At 40.6% G+C, this 13813-nt stretch overlaps 1 non-coding gene across 1 annotated transcript; it reads right to left on the bottom strand.

Moving 5' to 3' along the window:
• Positions 1-6743: 6743 nt before the first annotated feature.
• Positions 6744-6851, bottom strand: LOC127745844 (small nucleolar RNA R71). Its single transcript, XR_008007468.1, has one exon. It is a non-coding gene; the product is annotated as a small nucleolar RNA R71 (small nucleolar RNA).
• Positions 6852-13813: the final 6962 nt, after the last annotated feature.

Genomic DNA, 13813 nt, shown 5'->3' with positions numbered 1-13813 from the left:
CTCCTTCAAGAGTTTATGTGGTACATTCATCGGAGGGATGTGCATCAAACCATCAAATCCTGATTCCTGGACGATGGCCTTCTTTCTTTCGCTCATGTTTTGGAACTTTTCATTTAATAGTCTTGTGGAGCATTTCAAATCCTTGGTTTGTTGTAAAGAAACCAAACAAGAATCATTTAAATAAGCTATATTTATAGAAGAAAAAATTGAGATGGTCTAAGAAATATGTGCTTACATTGTAATTTTTTTCTAGCTGGGTTCTTGGTTGCCATTTTTACTGTAAGGAATAAAAAATATTGTTAATAGATAAAAACATCACTAGTTACACTCAAATTTGCATGATATACACCAAAAACGGTACCAGATACACTCGAATATGCATGATATACACCCAATTACCAGCCACATATACCTTTATTATTTTCTGGATTTACATGACATTATATGAGTTTAAAATGATATTCAAGTTAACCAAACATGCATAAAATGACACCAGAAGTACAAGGACAATACTCGGTTTCTTGTTACACATGGTATAGGACAACAGCACCAGTTACACTCGAATTTGCATGATATATACCCAAAACATCACCAGTTACACTCGAATACACATGATATACACCCAAAACATCACCAGTTACACTCGAATACGCATGATATATGCCCAAATACTAGCCATATACATAATATTTAATAATAACAGCACCAGTTACAGTCGAATTTACTTGAAATAAAGTCAAAAGTTTCTATTCATTCAAACTCAGTTCCAAACATGCAAACAAGCAAAAAACACCTTAAAATATACATTAAACTATTCGCGAAATAGTACATAAACAGTTATCACTGATTTGAATAGTTTGACGAGAACAGTAACATTTATTTTCAACCAAGAACACATAATGAACATACTTAATAAACAGAAATACGACGATATAGTGTTTTGCATTCAAAATGAAAAACAGAGAAGTGAAAAACCTGGAAGATTAGTGAAATAGTACCTTGAATAATCTTTTGGTATTTTTTATGGAGATTTTGAAGTTTTCTTGTTGATTTCCTCGAGTGTTGGCGACAATTTTGACAGTTTTTTCAGAGTTTTCAAACGTGGTTTGAATCTTGACGGTTGTGATTTTGATCGAGGAAGAAGAAGAAACGTCTTTCATAATGGTGAGTGAGCGCGCTATGGAAACCGTTGAGTAGTTCACGTGTTAACACACTCGTATGGGTAAGCGTCCTTTTTGTTAGGCTTGGCCCAGCTTGTATGACTTGTAAGACAAAAAAGCTTGTATGTGTAGCATGTCTGATAGAAAAATATCCAATTATTTATACCCTGGCCCAACAAGCAAAGCCAAGCCCAATGAAATAAAAAGGCCCACCAAGAAGGGTGGCCTCCCTGACATGCCCGACCTCTTTAGAAAGGTCAGACACGGACAAAGGAGCCTTGCTCTACCTGCCCAAAAGTAAGAAACTGCCTCCCCAAAATCATGCCTGGGATCTGTATCTTCACTAAAAGATAGGTCCCAAAAAACTCACAAGATAAAGGAAACAGTTATCCATCAGAAAAGATGGAACTACTCCAACCAAGGTGGTTATCGACTCTACTATAAGTACACTAACACCCCTTAAGTATATTTATATTCTAGTCTACTAAAAACCTGCCTAAAGCCCTTGCTAACTTAAGCATTGGAGTCTCTTGCAGGTACCAGCCCCACCTCTTTACGAAGAACTCAAACAAGCAGCACCACGGCATCAACAAGTAGGACACTGCCATATAAAGGGACCTGGATCTCACGTTCAGGCCCAAATCAACGTCTAAGGTAAACCTCAGAACATTGGCACCTTTTCCGGGAACCTGGAATTTATCCTTTAACAATGGCAGACCACTAGTATGAAGACGGTCATACGGCCTCTGAATCTAAAACTAAGCCCCAACCAGAGGGTCATGCCATCATATTACCTCCACCACCACAAGCGCATGGTCCTCATGGGGAATGGCCATTAGGAAATCCCCAACCAAAGTGGATTCATTCAGAAATCCACACCCTAAAGAGGAAGAATCCTCTCAAACGGTCGAGATACTAGGTCTAGTCTGTGGCCAGCGAGAATGGCTAGTGCAGCTTGAGTATGAAGCTGAGCGACAGCGAGAAGCAGAACAGGAATTGTGGAGGGAAGTAAGGCGATGAAGAGAACTAGAAGAAAACTTCCTGAAGTTGGAAGCCAACCTTCGCAGTTGGAATAACCAAACAAATCAGGAAGAAAGCCCTTTTGGTAGAGAAGATCCATTTATAGAAGAGATCATGCAGGCCAAAGTCCCTAGGAACTTTAAAACACCTGACATGGATCTCTATGGCGAAACAACTGACCTAAGGCACCATCTCAGTAACTTCAAAAGCAGTAAGTACCTGGCATATGCCTCTGATGCCACCAGTTGCAAAGCTTTTCCAACTACTTTGACTAAAGCGGCAATGAAGTGGTTGATAACTTTCCCCCCAGGTCGGTAACTGGCTTCAATGATCTGGCAAGGAAGTTCTTGACCAGATTCTCTATCCAAAAGAATAAAGCAAAGCATACCCCAAGTTTTCTAGGAGTCAAGCAGGAAATCGGGGAAACCCTCAGAAATTACATGGAAAGGTTCAACAAAGCCTGCTTGGAGATTCAGAATCTGCCTACTGAAGGCATGATCATGGGATTAGTCAATGGCCTTAAAGAAGGTTCATTATCTCAATCCATGTCTATGAGGCACCTAGCTTCCTTGAATGAAGTCCAAGAAAGGGCAGAAAAATACATCAACATGGAAGAAAACTACCGACTTAGGGAACCTTTCCCACGACTAAACCTGCCCCATCAAGCTCGCGAAAAAAGAAAAAGAGCCCAAGAAGAAGGAATAACAAAACTCAAAAAAGCCCCGAAGATACCACAACTATACTCCCCTCCGAGTTTCTCTAGTGGACGTCTACAGAGAGATCTGCCACACGGAAAAACTTCCACCTCCTCGTCCAATCAAACATAAGAAGGCAGGAAGTCAAACAAAATACTGGGAGTACCATAAGCTCTATGGAAATCCCACCAACAATTGTTACAACTTGAAGAATGTCATGAAAAAATTGGTCAGAGAAGGCCAACTAGACAGATATCTGGCCGACAAATTAGATGACCCGAGGAAGAGAAGGAGGGAGGCAGAGGAGCGACAACAAGAACGTCCACCTCAGACCCCCCAGAAAGACACATACACATGATCAATGGGGGATTTGCTAGAAGAGGAATGTCAAACTTATCACCAAAAAGGCATCTCAAAATGGTATACCAAGTTGTGGACGAGGCCAGAATACCCGACTTACCTACTATCTCGTTCACCAAAGAAGACGCCCAAGGGATAACACCTGAGCATGATGATCCCATGGTGATAACTATGATTCTCGCAAACACAAACCTCCATAGAACCTTGATAGACTGGGATAGCTCGGCGGATATCCTATTCAAACCCGCTTTCAACAAACTCGGGTTAGAAGAAAAAGATTTAAAGGCCTACCCCAACAAGCTATTTGGACTGGGGAATATGCCAATCCGACCCCTTGGGTACATCTCCTTATACACCACTTTTGGAAAGGGTGCAATGCCGATGACACTAAGCATTTATTACATTGTGGTAGATGTAAATTTGGCATATAATGCCTTAATAGGTCAGACAACCTTAAACCGACTTGTAGCTATCGTCTCAACACCTCACCTCTGCATGAATTTCCCCATGGCAGAAAGAATTACCACCATTAGAGGGACCAAAACCTAGTGCGTAAATGCTACAAAACTAACAAAAATATACTAAAAAATAACTAAATCCTACTAAAAACTATCTAAAAATAATGCCAAAAAGCGTATAAATTATCCGCTCATCACAACACCAAACTTAAATTGTTGCTTGTCCCCAAGCAACTGAAAATCAAATAGGATAAAAGAAGAGAATATACAATGAATCTCACAATATCAGTGAAACTTAGTCCCAATTAGATGAGCAGGGTAGTAGCTTTTTGCTTCTAAACAGTTTTGGCATCTCACTTTATCCTTTGAAATTTAGAATGAGAAGCCTTAATTTAAAAGGCAACCCTGGAGGCAAAGAGGCCAATACGATTGAGCTAGGTGGAGTCTGAACTCGAGAAGAACTCTGCCGCCAACCTGGAGGCAGGATAGAAAAGGTACAAATCGGCGCCACCCTGACAAAATCACAAATATAGGGGCTAATCTGGAGCGAGGCCTGAAAGAGCAGCTCATTGACCTACTAAGGAAAAACTCCAACCTCTTCGCCTGGAAAGCCTTCGACATGCCTGTCATAGATCCTGACCTAATGTCCCACAAACCCGTAGTGTACCCGGGTTCCCGACCTACTCAACAAAGGCGTCGGAAGCTTGGACCAGAAAGGACAGGTCATAAAGGAACAAGTACAAGCCTTACTGGAAGCAGGGCTCATAAGGGAAGTAAAATACCCATTATGGCTAGCTAACGTTGTTTTGGTAAAGAAACAAAATGGAAAGTGAAGGATGTGTGTCGATTACACCGACCTTAACAAAGCTTGTCTCAAAGATCCCTATCCTCTCTCGAGCATTGATGCTCTAGTCAACAAAGCCTCAGGATATCGATACCTATCTTTTATGGATGCCTACTCGGGATATAACCAAATTGATAAACCAATATTTTATGATTCATATTGTATTTAATTGTGTGGTTTTATCAAGTCTTCACCCACTTATTCATATGATTTGCATGTATTTACAATTCCTTCCTAAAAATATTCTATGATTGATAACTTGCTTTCTAAAGACCTTTTAATTGTATATTTTTATCTTCCTTCGTACTATTCGATGTCGTGATCTGTGTGTTAAGTGTTTCAGGCTTCATAGGGCAGGAATGGCGTAAAGAACGAAGAGGAAGCATGCAAAAGTGGAAGGAATACAAGGAATTGAGGAGATGATCAGCGAGAAGTGACGCGCTCGCGTGCCTGACATGACCACGCGGATTGGAAGCTACACGAACGACGCGAATGCGTGGACGACGCGCACGCGTGGTACGAGAAATGCTGAGTGACGCGAACGTGTGGACGACGCGGCCAAGTGACGTGCGCAATCTACAGAATTACAGAAGTCACTGGCATAGATTCTGGACTGCATTTCAACCTAGTTTTTGGCCCAGAAACACAGATTATCCGCATAATTTTTAGTTTTAGATCTGATTTTTCCTCTCCTCTAGGTTTTTTCTCTATAGATTCATAGTTCTTAGGATTTTGATTTTATTGCGTTTTAGATCAGGATATTGTGAAGAGTTATTACCTCCGTCAAGACTTCATCATTCTAGTTTGTTTCCTTACCTGTCATTTACTCTTCCATGTCCTTTATTTACTCAGAATTATTATTGGATTATTTTTAAAATTTATTAATACAAGAACTATTTTTATTTTTAATTGATTCCTTTGATTATTATTTATCATGTTTTTCAATATTTCCTTTTCTTATTTCGTGGATTTTACAAACATAATGAGCGAGTAGTTCCACAACTTGATTGGGAGATGATTGAAAGAAAATCTTGAGTTGGATTACTCAAGAGAAAAATTGCAATTGGGTTTATTATTGGATCACCCTCTAGTCATTGACACTGGTCCTTCCCAAGGGAGAGGATTAGGACTTGTGACTAGAAATAGCTTTCCAACTTGCTTGACTTTCCTCTACCTAGTAAGGGATAACTAAGCAGAGCAACCTTCAATTATCAATTAATTTTGAGAGTACTTCAACAAGAATATGGCTTCCAACTATTCTACTCCCAGTCAAGGTTTTTATTTAAATTATCTAAATTCTCTTATTTAATTTCCTGTTTATCAACTCAACCCATTTTTGAAAACATCTGATTAATAAAATAGCACATCTTTCTGCAACTCGTTGGGAGACGACCAGGGATTCATACTCCCAGTATTTTAATTTCAATATTGTGACAACCCTTCTAAATTGATAAGCAGATTTTTGGCTGGTTAAGAACTATACTTTCAACGTATCTCTTATAATAATTTCTTAACTTGCCGATTTCCGCCACGTAAATTTTTGGCGCCGTTGCCGGAGAGTTGCAATAGTGTGCTAATTTGTTGATTAGAATTTATTTAATTGCATTTTTCTTTTTTATTTTTGTTACTATGAGCTGCACGTTTCTTTCATTAAATGACGCGTTCACTTCCTGATCCAAGCTTGCCAGTATTTGACCCTGAAATTGAAAGAACTATTTCACGTATAAGGCAAGCTCGGCGTCGGCTAGTCCTCTCTGAGGACAAATCTGAAATGTCATCTAAGGGAGAAACAAGCTCCCCCTCTACTGATCCAGTTGATTCACGTGCAGGTGACATGGCAGCACCTAGGAGAGTCACTATCCAGGAGGTTGTAGCCCCTGATTTTACACTACAACCATTCCAGGCACGCCGTCCAGTAGTGGCTGTGGATTTTGAAATAAAGACTGCAGTACTCAACTTGATGCCCAAGTTTCATGGCTTACCTGCTCAAGAGCCTATCAAGCACCTTAGGGATTTCCAGACAACTTGTTCTACTGTTAAGCGTGATGGTACTGACGAAACTTCTATTCTATTAAAAGCCTTCCCATTCTCTCTTGAGGGAAAGGCAAGAGAGTGGTACTACACTCAACCCGGAGCAACTGTTTCTAACTGGGATATGCTTAGAAGAGAATTTTTGGAGAAATTCTTTCCAACTGAGGTTACCGATAAACTAAGAAAAGACATCTCCATGATCGTTCAGGATGAATCTGAGACTCTCTACGAGTATTGGGAGCGCTTCAATAATCTTCTGGAAGCATGCCCCCACCATATGATTGACAAAATAGTTTTGCTCGGCTACTTTACATAGGGCATGAAATCTCAAGATAAGACCACATTGGAAGGTGCTAGCAATGGGTCTATGAAAAAGTATAAGACCACTGATGAGGCATGGCAATTGATTAATGACTTAGCTGAATCTACTCAAAATCATAGGTAGAAACAAGGCCGTTCAAAAGCTGTTGCAGAAGTATCCTCTAGCAGGGAAACTGCTACTCTAACTCAGAGTATCTGTGAAATGACCAACTTACTGAAGCAGATGCAATTGAATCAACAACAAGCTTAGCAAGCTCAACCTTCTCCACCACAGCAAGGCCAACAGTTAGTCCCACAGAGAGTATGCAGAATCTGTGCTGATTATAGCCATTATACTGATGAATGTCCGTAACTCCAACAAGAAGACAACACTGTAGCAGCCACTCATAACTTTTATGACCATCCCAATCAAGCATACAATCAAGTTGGTAACTACAACTATGGAAGGCAGGACAATTCCAACCAAGGTTGGAGAGATAATTCTAATCAAAATTAGAGAGACAACAATAACAAAGGAGGCAGAGACAATCAGGGAAATCAGAGGTGGAATAATAACAACAACAGGCAGTAGAACCAGAACCAGCCTTACAGAGCACCTCATCTGAGACAATTCCAAGGATCACAACACAACCAACAGTAGACTTCTCTGATCACTTGTCCTTCTTCATCTCCAAATGATGAGTTACTACAATCTATTGATCGGAGACAACAGGCCATGGAAAGTAACCTTACTTCTACTCTAAATGGTCTAAACTCTACCTTGCAAGCTCTTATCTCACAGATTGGATCAATGAGTAACCCCAATAACCAGCCTTTGAGCTCCAGTGGAATCTCCTCTCAACCATTACCCAATCCAAAGGGTTGCATTAATGCCATCACCCTAAGGTCCGGAACCACATTGCAAGAGAGAAATTAGGGAGAGCCAAACCCACCAGAACACGCCTCAACTGAAGAGGTAGTGGAAATAGAATATGTTGAGGAGGAAGAAGATATACAGGACATGGCTGAAGAAGAAGAAACTTAATCACATGAAGAAGCACCAAAGAGCGCAGACACTGTAGAAAATGCCATTCCTATTCCATTTCCACAACTTGCAAGGAAGCCCAGGAAGCAGTTGGAACCTGATCCCAAAATGGTAGAAATATTCAAAAAAGTTGAGGTAACGGTTCCCCTTTTTGATGTTATTCAATAGGTACCTAAATACGCAAAGTTTCTAAAAGATTTATGTATACATAAAGACAAAATTAATGAATTAGAAACTATTCCTTTGGGTAGTTCCATATCTGCTTTAATGGGAGGTTTACCTGAAAAGTATAGCGACCCAGGTCCATGTATGGTTAATTGTACTATTAGTGGTGTGATATTTTCTGACTGTATATGTGCTTTAGGAGCATGTGTTAGTATAATTCCTTTGTCTATATACGATGTTTTGAGGCTCCCTCCCTTAAAAAGGTCGGCAGCTCGTTTTGTGTAGCAGATAAAATCATTATTACAGTGGCTAGAGTTGCTGAAGAGTATTAGTGGGTATTAAGGGGCTCACATTCCCCATTGATTTTTATATCCTGGAGATACCCCAAAATGACTCAGAGAAGCCATCATCAATCCTACTCGGAAGATCTTTCCTGAAGACCTCGAAGTTCAAATTGGATGCTTTTTCAGGAACATACTCTTTTGAAATAGACGGCCGAGTAGTAAGCTTCAATCTTAATGGAGTTATGAAGCACCCTCTAGAAGATCATTCTACCCTCCAGTGTGACATCATAGATGAAACAGTAGCTGAAGTTCACCAGGAGGAGTTAGAAGAGAAGTACATAGGACAAGGTCTGAGTGTGGGGACACTTTCTGAGGACAATGAAAGTACTTTACCACTGCCACCAGCTTCAGACAATCCAGAGCCTGACCATGAGTAGAAGTTAGAATTGAAACCCCTCCCTCCAAACCTCAAATATGCTTACCTCGAGGACAAGCAGAAGTTTCCAGTTATCATTGCACGGGAACTCACTTCTTAACAAGAAGAGCAGTTACTTAGTGTGCTGAGGAGGCACAAGAAGGCAATTGGGTGGAGTTTGGCAGACATAGTAGGCATCAACCCTCAAGTTTGTGAACACATAATATTTTTAGAAGAGGGAGCAAGACCCGTTCGTCAACCCCAAAGAAGACTGAACCCCACTATCTTAGAGGTTGTCAAGAAGGAAGTGACCAGACTATTTGAGGCAGAAATCATCTACCCCATCTCAGACAGTGAATGGGTGAGCCCAGTACAAGTGGTGCCCAAGAAATCTGGAGTCACTGCAGTGAAGAATGAGCATGGAGAGCTCATAGCAACCAGAGTACAGAATGCCTGGAGGGTCTGCATTGATTACAGGCGTCTCAACCAAGCCACTCGTAAGGATCACTATCCTCTTCTATTCATTGATCAAATGCTGGATCGCCTGTCAGGTAAATCACATTATTGCTTTTTAGATTGTTACACAAGCTATTTCCAGATTCATATAGCTCCTGAAGATCAGGAAAAGACTACTTTTACATGTCCTTTTGGGACTTATGCCTATAAGAGAATGCCCTTTGGCTTGTGCAATGCACCAGCTACTTTCCAAAGGTGCATGATGAGTCTTTTCTCTGACCTTCTTGAGAACTATATGGAGGTTTTTATGGATGATTTTAGCATTTATGGTGATTTCTTTAGCCTTTGCTTGGATAGTTTATCTAGAGTACTAGATAGATGTGTCAGTACAAACCTTGTATTGAATTTTGAAAAATGTCACTTTATGGTAAGACAAGGGATTGTACTAGGACATGTTGTGTCTAATATTGGCATTTCTGTAGATTCAGTAAAGGTGGATGTTATTTCTAGTTTGCCTTACCCTCCTCTGTGAGGGAAGTCCGTTTGTTCCTTGGCCATGCAGGTTTTTACCGGAGATTCATTAAGGACTTTAGAAAGGTAGCACTTTCCTTATCCAGATTACTGTAGAAGGATATCGAGTTCAAGTTCAGTGAGGATTGCAAACAAGCATTTGATAAGCTGAAAACCGCCCTGACTCAAGCTCCAATTGTGAGAGGACCTAACTGGAGCCAGCCATTCGAAATCATGTACGATGCTTCCAACCATGCAGTAGGAGCAGCGCTGGCTCAACATGAAGGTAAGGATCCTTTTGTCATTGCTTATGCGTCTAAGACTTTAGATGCTGCTCAGTCTAACTACACTACTACTGAGAAAGAGCTTCTTGCTATTGTTTTTGCACCGGATAAATTCTGAGCATATTTACTTGGTACTAAAGTAGTAGTGTATTCAGACCACGCAGCTCTAAAGTATTTATTAGCTAAAAAGGAATCCAAACCAAGGCTTATATGTTGGATACTGCTACTACAAGAATTTGATTTAGAAATAAAGGATAGGAGTGGTAACCAGAATCTAGTGGCAGACCACTTGAGTCGCCTTGAGCACATTAAAGATGACTCCACTCCTATAGCTGATAATTTCCCATTTGATAACCTACAAGCAGTATCTCAGGTAGTCCCTTGGTATGCACCTGTCGCTAATTATCTAGTTAGCCGCACTTTTCCTCCAAACTTTACTAAGCATCAAAGAGACAAGCTGAAAAGCGAGTCTAAATATTATATATGGGATGACCCATATTTATGGAGATGTGGCGCTGACCAGGTAATTAGAAGGTGTGTACCTCAATCAGAATTCCAGTTCATTTTAGAGGCCTGTCACTCATCTAAGAATGGAGGACATTTTGGCCCTCAAAGAACAGTTAGAAAAATCTTAGACTGTGGATTCTAGTGGCCTACTCTTTTTAAAGACGCTGCTGAATTTTGTAAATCTTGTTTTCCATGCCAAAAATTTGGTAATATATCCAAGAGGGATGAGATGCCTCAATAAATTATGCATTTCTGTGAAATTTTTGATGTTTGGGGCATTGACTTCGTGGGTCCATTTCCAAATTCTAATGGTCATTTTTATATATTGTTAGCTGTTGATTACATTTCTAAATGGGTGGAAGCAATTTCTACCCGCACCGATGATGCTAACACTATTGTTTCCTTTGTTAGAAACTACATTATTTGTCACTTTGGATCACCACGAGCAATCAGGATTACTGAAGAAGCATGGGATCATTCATAAAGTAGCAACAGCCTACCATCCTCAGACTAATGGGCAAGCCAAGGTGTCTAACAGAGAGATAAAATGCATATTGCAGAAGATAGTCAAACCTCATAGAAGAGACTGGAGCACCAGGCTACAAAATGCACTCTGGGCATAGAGAACAGCATACAAGACACCCATTAGGATGAGTCCTTTTCGCTTAGTTTATGGAAAAGTCTGTCATCTTCCAGTTGAAGTAGAGCACAAAGCCTTTTGGGCAGTAAAGGAATGCAACATGGGATTTGAGAAAGCCGGAGCTGAAAGGAAGTTGCAATTGCAAGAATTGGAAAGCCTTCGCCTAGAAGCTTATGAGAACTCAAGGCTGTACAAGGAAAAGATGAAGGTTGTACATGATCAGCACATCAAGAGAAAAGAGTTCCAACCTGAGGATTTAGCCCTCCTTTACAACTCTAGACTGAGGCTCATGCCAGGCAAGTTGAGATCAAGGTGGGAAGGTCCATATAGAGTCGAGAAGGCTGAGCCGTACGGAGTTTTTCACCTAAGTCACCCTCAAGCTCTGAAGTCATCAAAGTTAATGGACATCGTTTGAAGCTCTACCATGGTGAGAAGGTGACGAAAAACAAATGGTTAGATATCTTCCTCTTGGAGGATCCACTCATAGCAGAAGACTGAGCTAATAGAGCGTCCAACTTAAGGACGTTAAAGCAAAGTGCTAGGTGGGAGACAACCCACCATGGTATGATCGTTCCTTTCTTTACTCTTAATTTTCTTTTTCAATAACTCTTCTTATTATTAGCACATTTAGTTTGCATCTGCATTTGTATATTAAAAAAAACAATAAAAAAGGAGAGAGCCACAACGCGACAGCGTCGCCGACGCGTCCGCATCGCAGGTAGCTCAGAGAGAATAAGAAAACGAATAGAGAGTTGCGCAGGAATGTGGCTGGAGGCGTGCCCCTGGCACCATTTGACCCACGTGTCCGTGTGGAGGACGCACTCGCGTCATTTGTCAAATAACCTCCCCACGCGTCCGCGTCAATCACGCGAACGCGTGGCTCTGCAAATCGACGTAAAAGGGTGTATGGCAGTGAGTTGTGCGGGAGCTGGGCTGCACTTGTGCTAGTCGCACAAGCCCTGCCACGCAAACGCGTGCCCCACGTGTCCGTGCCGTTGTCTATATCTGGTTGACGCGATCGCGTCACCCTGAATTTGGAAAAAACATGTTTCAAACAGAATGTTATGCGAGCGCAAAGCTGCCCTCGTGCCCCTAGCGCAAACCATATCACGTGTCTGCGTGATCGACGCGTCCGCATCAATTCCTTCAAGGGCTCTCCGCACGACCGCGTGCACCACGCGTCCGCGTCGCTTGCGCCACCCAACTCATTTAAATCTGCCAGATTGTCTCATCTTTTCTTCTCCCTATCTTTTTTCTTTCCCCCCTTCTTCTTTCTCCTTTCTTCCTCATTTCTACTCCCTCTTTCCCACCACCATTACCAAGGTTTTTCTTTTCTTCTTCTCTCCCTACTTTTTTATTTTTCTTCTAATTATCATGTTTTCTTTCTCTTTCTTTTCTACTTTCCTTCTCCATATTTTCTTTTTCTTTTCGTCCCCTTCCTATTGGTGTTGGAGATTTATTTGGGTCATTATTTTCATATGTTGCTTGTGCATTGTTTAGGACTTGTTTAACAATTATATAATATTATTATAGGGTTGCTTGCATGTTCAATTTAATAATTTCCATACCTTATTTAACCTGCATGCTATGTGTTTGTGAAAACGCCCATATGGCATTGTGCACTATTTTTGGATATCTTTTAATCTACTATTCTATATGCTTGCTTTTCACAAAACCCTTTTTATATTTTATTAATTAAATATAATTGTTATTACAAACATATTGTTAGTTTGAATGACTTGGTAATCTAAATTGGACATTGAATGCTTGATCTATGCTACTCATGCCTTTGCCGGCATGCCAATAAACACCTAGCATTTAACTGTCTTCACATGCACTTCCTATATTTCAATTATTGATTTGCCACATGTAGTCATGACCATGTGTTCACCTCATTATCCATTCCTGTGCATTGATTACCACCTTTTCCAATCTTTTCCTTGCTATAACCCTTGAAATATTCATGTCTTTACTCGTTTCTTTTTAGGATGGCCACCAAGAAAGGCAAGGAGAAAGCTACCCCCAAATCCACAGCAAGGAGAGGAACAAATGCCTCAAGGAGCTACTCACAGGCAACCACAGACCTGACGAGGACCCAGGCACTCCGGACTTCACTTCCTTTACCAGCACAGGGAGCCATGACGGTCCCGATTGTGGAGACACTGCCACCAGCCCACCCTTGTTCCTGACAGATGGCACCGAGGATGGTGCAAAGCCTTAAGTGTGGGGAGGTCGGTCAGTACCTGACTTCCAGAGGTAATTCTTTCCCTCTAACACCAACTTCTTTTTCTTTAGAATAGGATAGATTGCGTATTAGTAGGTTAATTGCATGCATGTTCTACCTGATTGAAAAGACAATAAGTTTCTTTTAAGACCATATATTTTTTGAAAATTTCACTAATTTAAATCAAAACATTTATGTTAAATTTGTTTGAAGTTGAAATTGGAATAGGATTTTTGAGCTAAAAGAACACACAATCCGTGAGACTTTGAGCCTAAATACATGGTTATACTATTTAACCATAAATATCTTTTCTTGTGTGTTTACTTCTCTATAATTGCAATCTGAGTTTTGATTTATCCTATATGTCCAATTTTAATGTGTTATGTGCATGCATATGATTGAGGCCATTTTTTGT

This window comes from Arachis duranensis, chromosome 3 (assembly GCF_000817695.3).
Source record: "Arachis duranensis cultivar V14167 chromosome 3, aradu.V14167.gnm2.J7QH, whole genome shotgun sequence".
In the NCBI taxonomy this organism is placed as follows: Eukaryota; Viridiplantae; Streptophyta; class Magnoliopsida; order Fabales; family Fabaceae; genus Arachis; species Arachis duranensis.
Note: the sequence above shows the minus strand (reverse complement) of the source record. Positions and strands in the feature narration are given on the sequence as shown.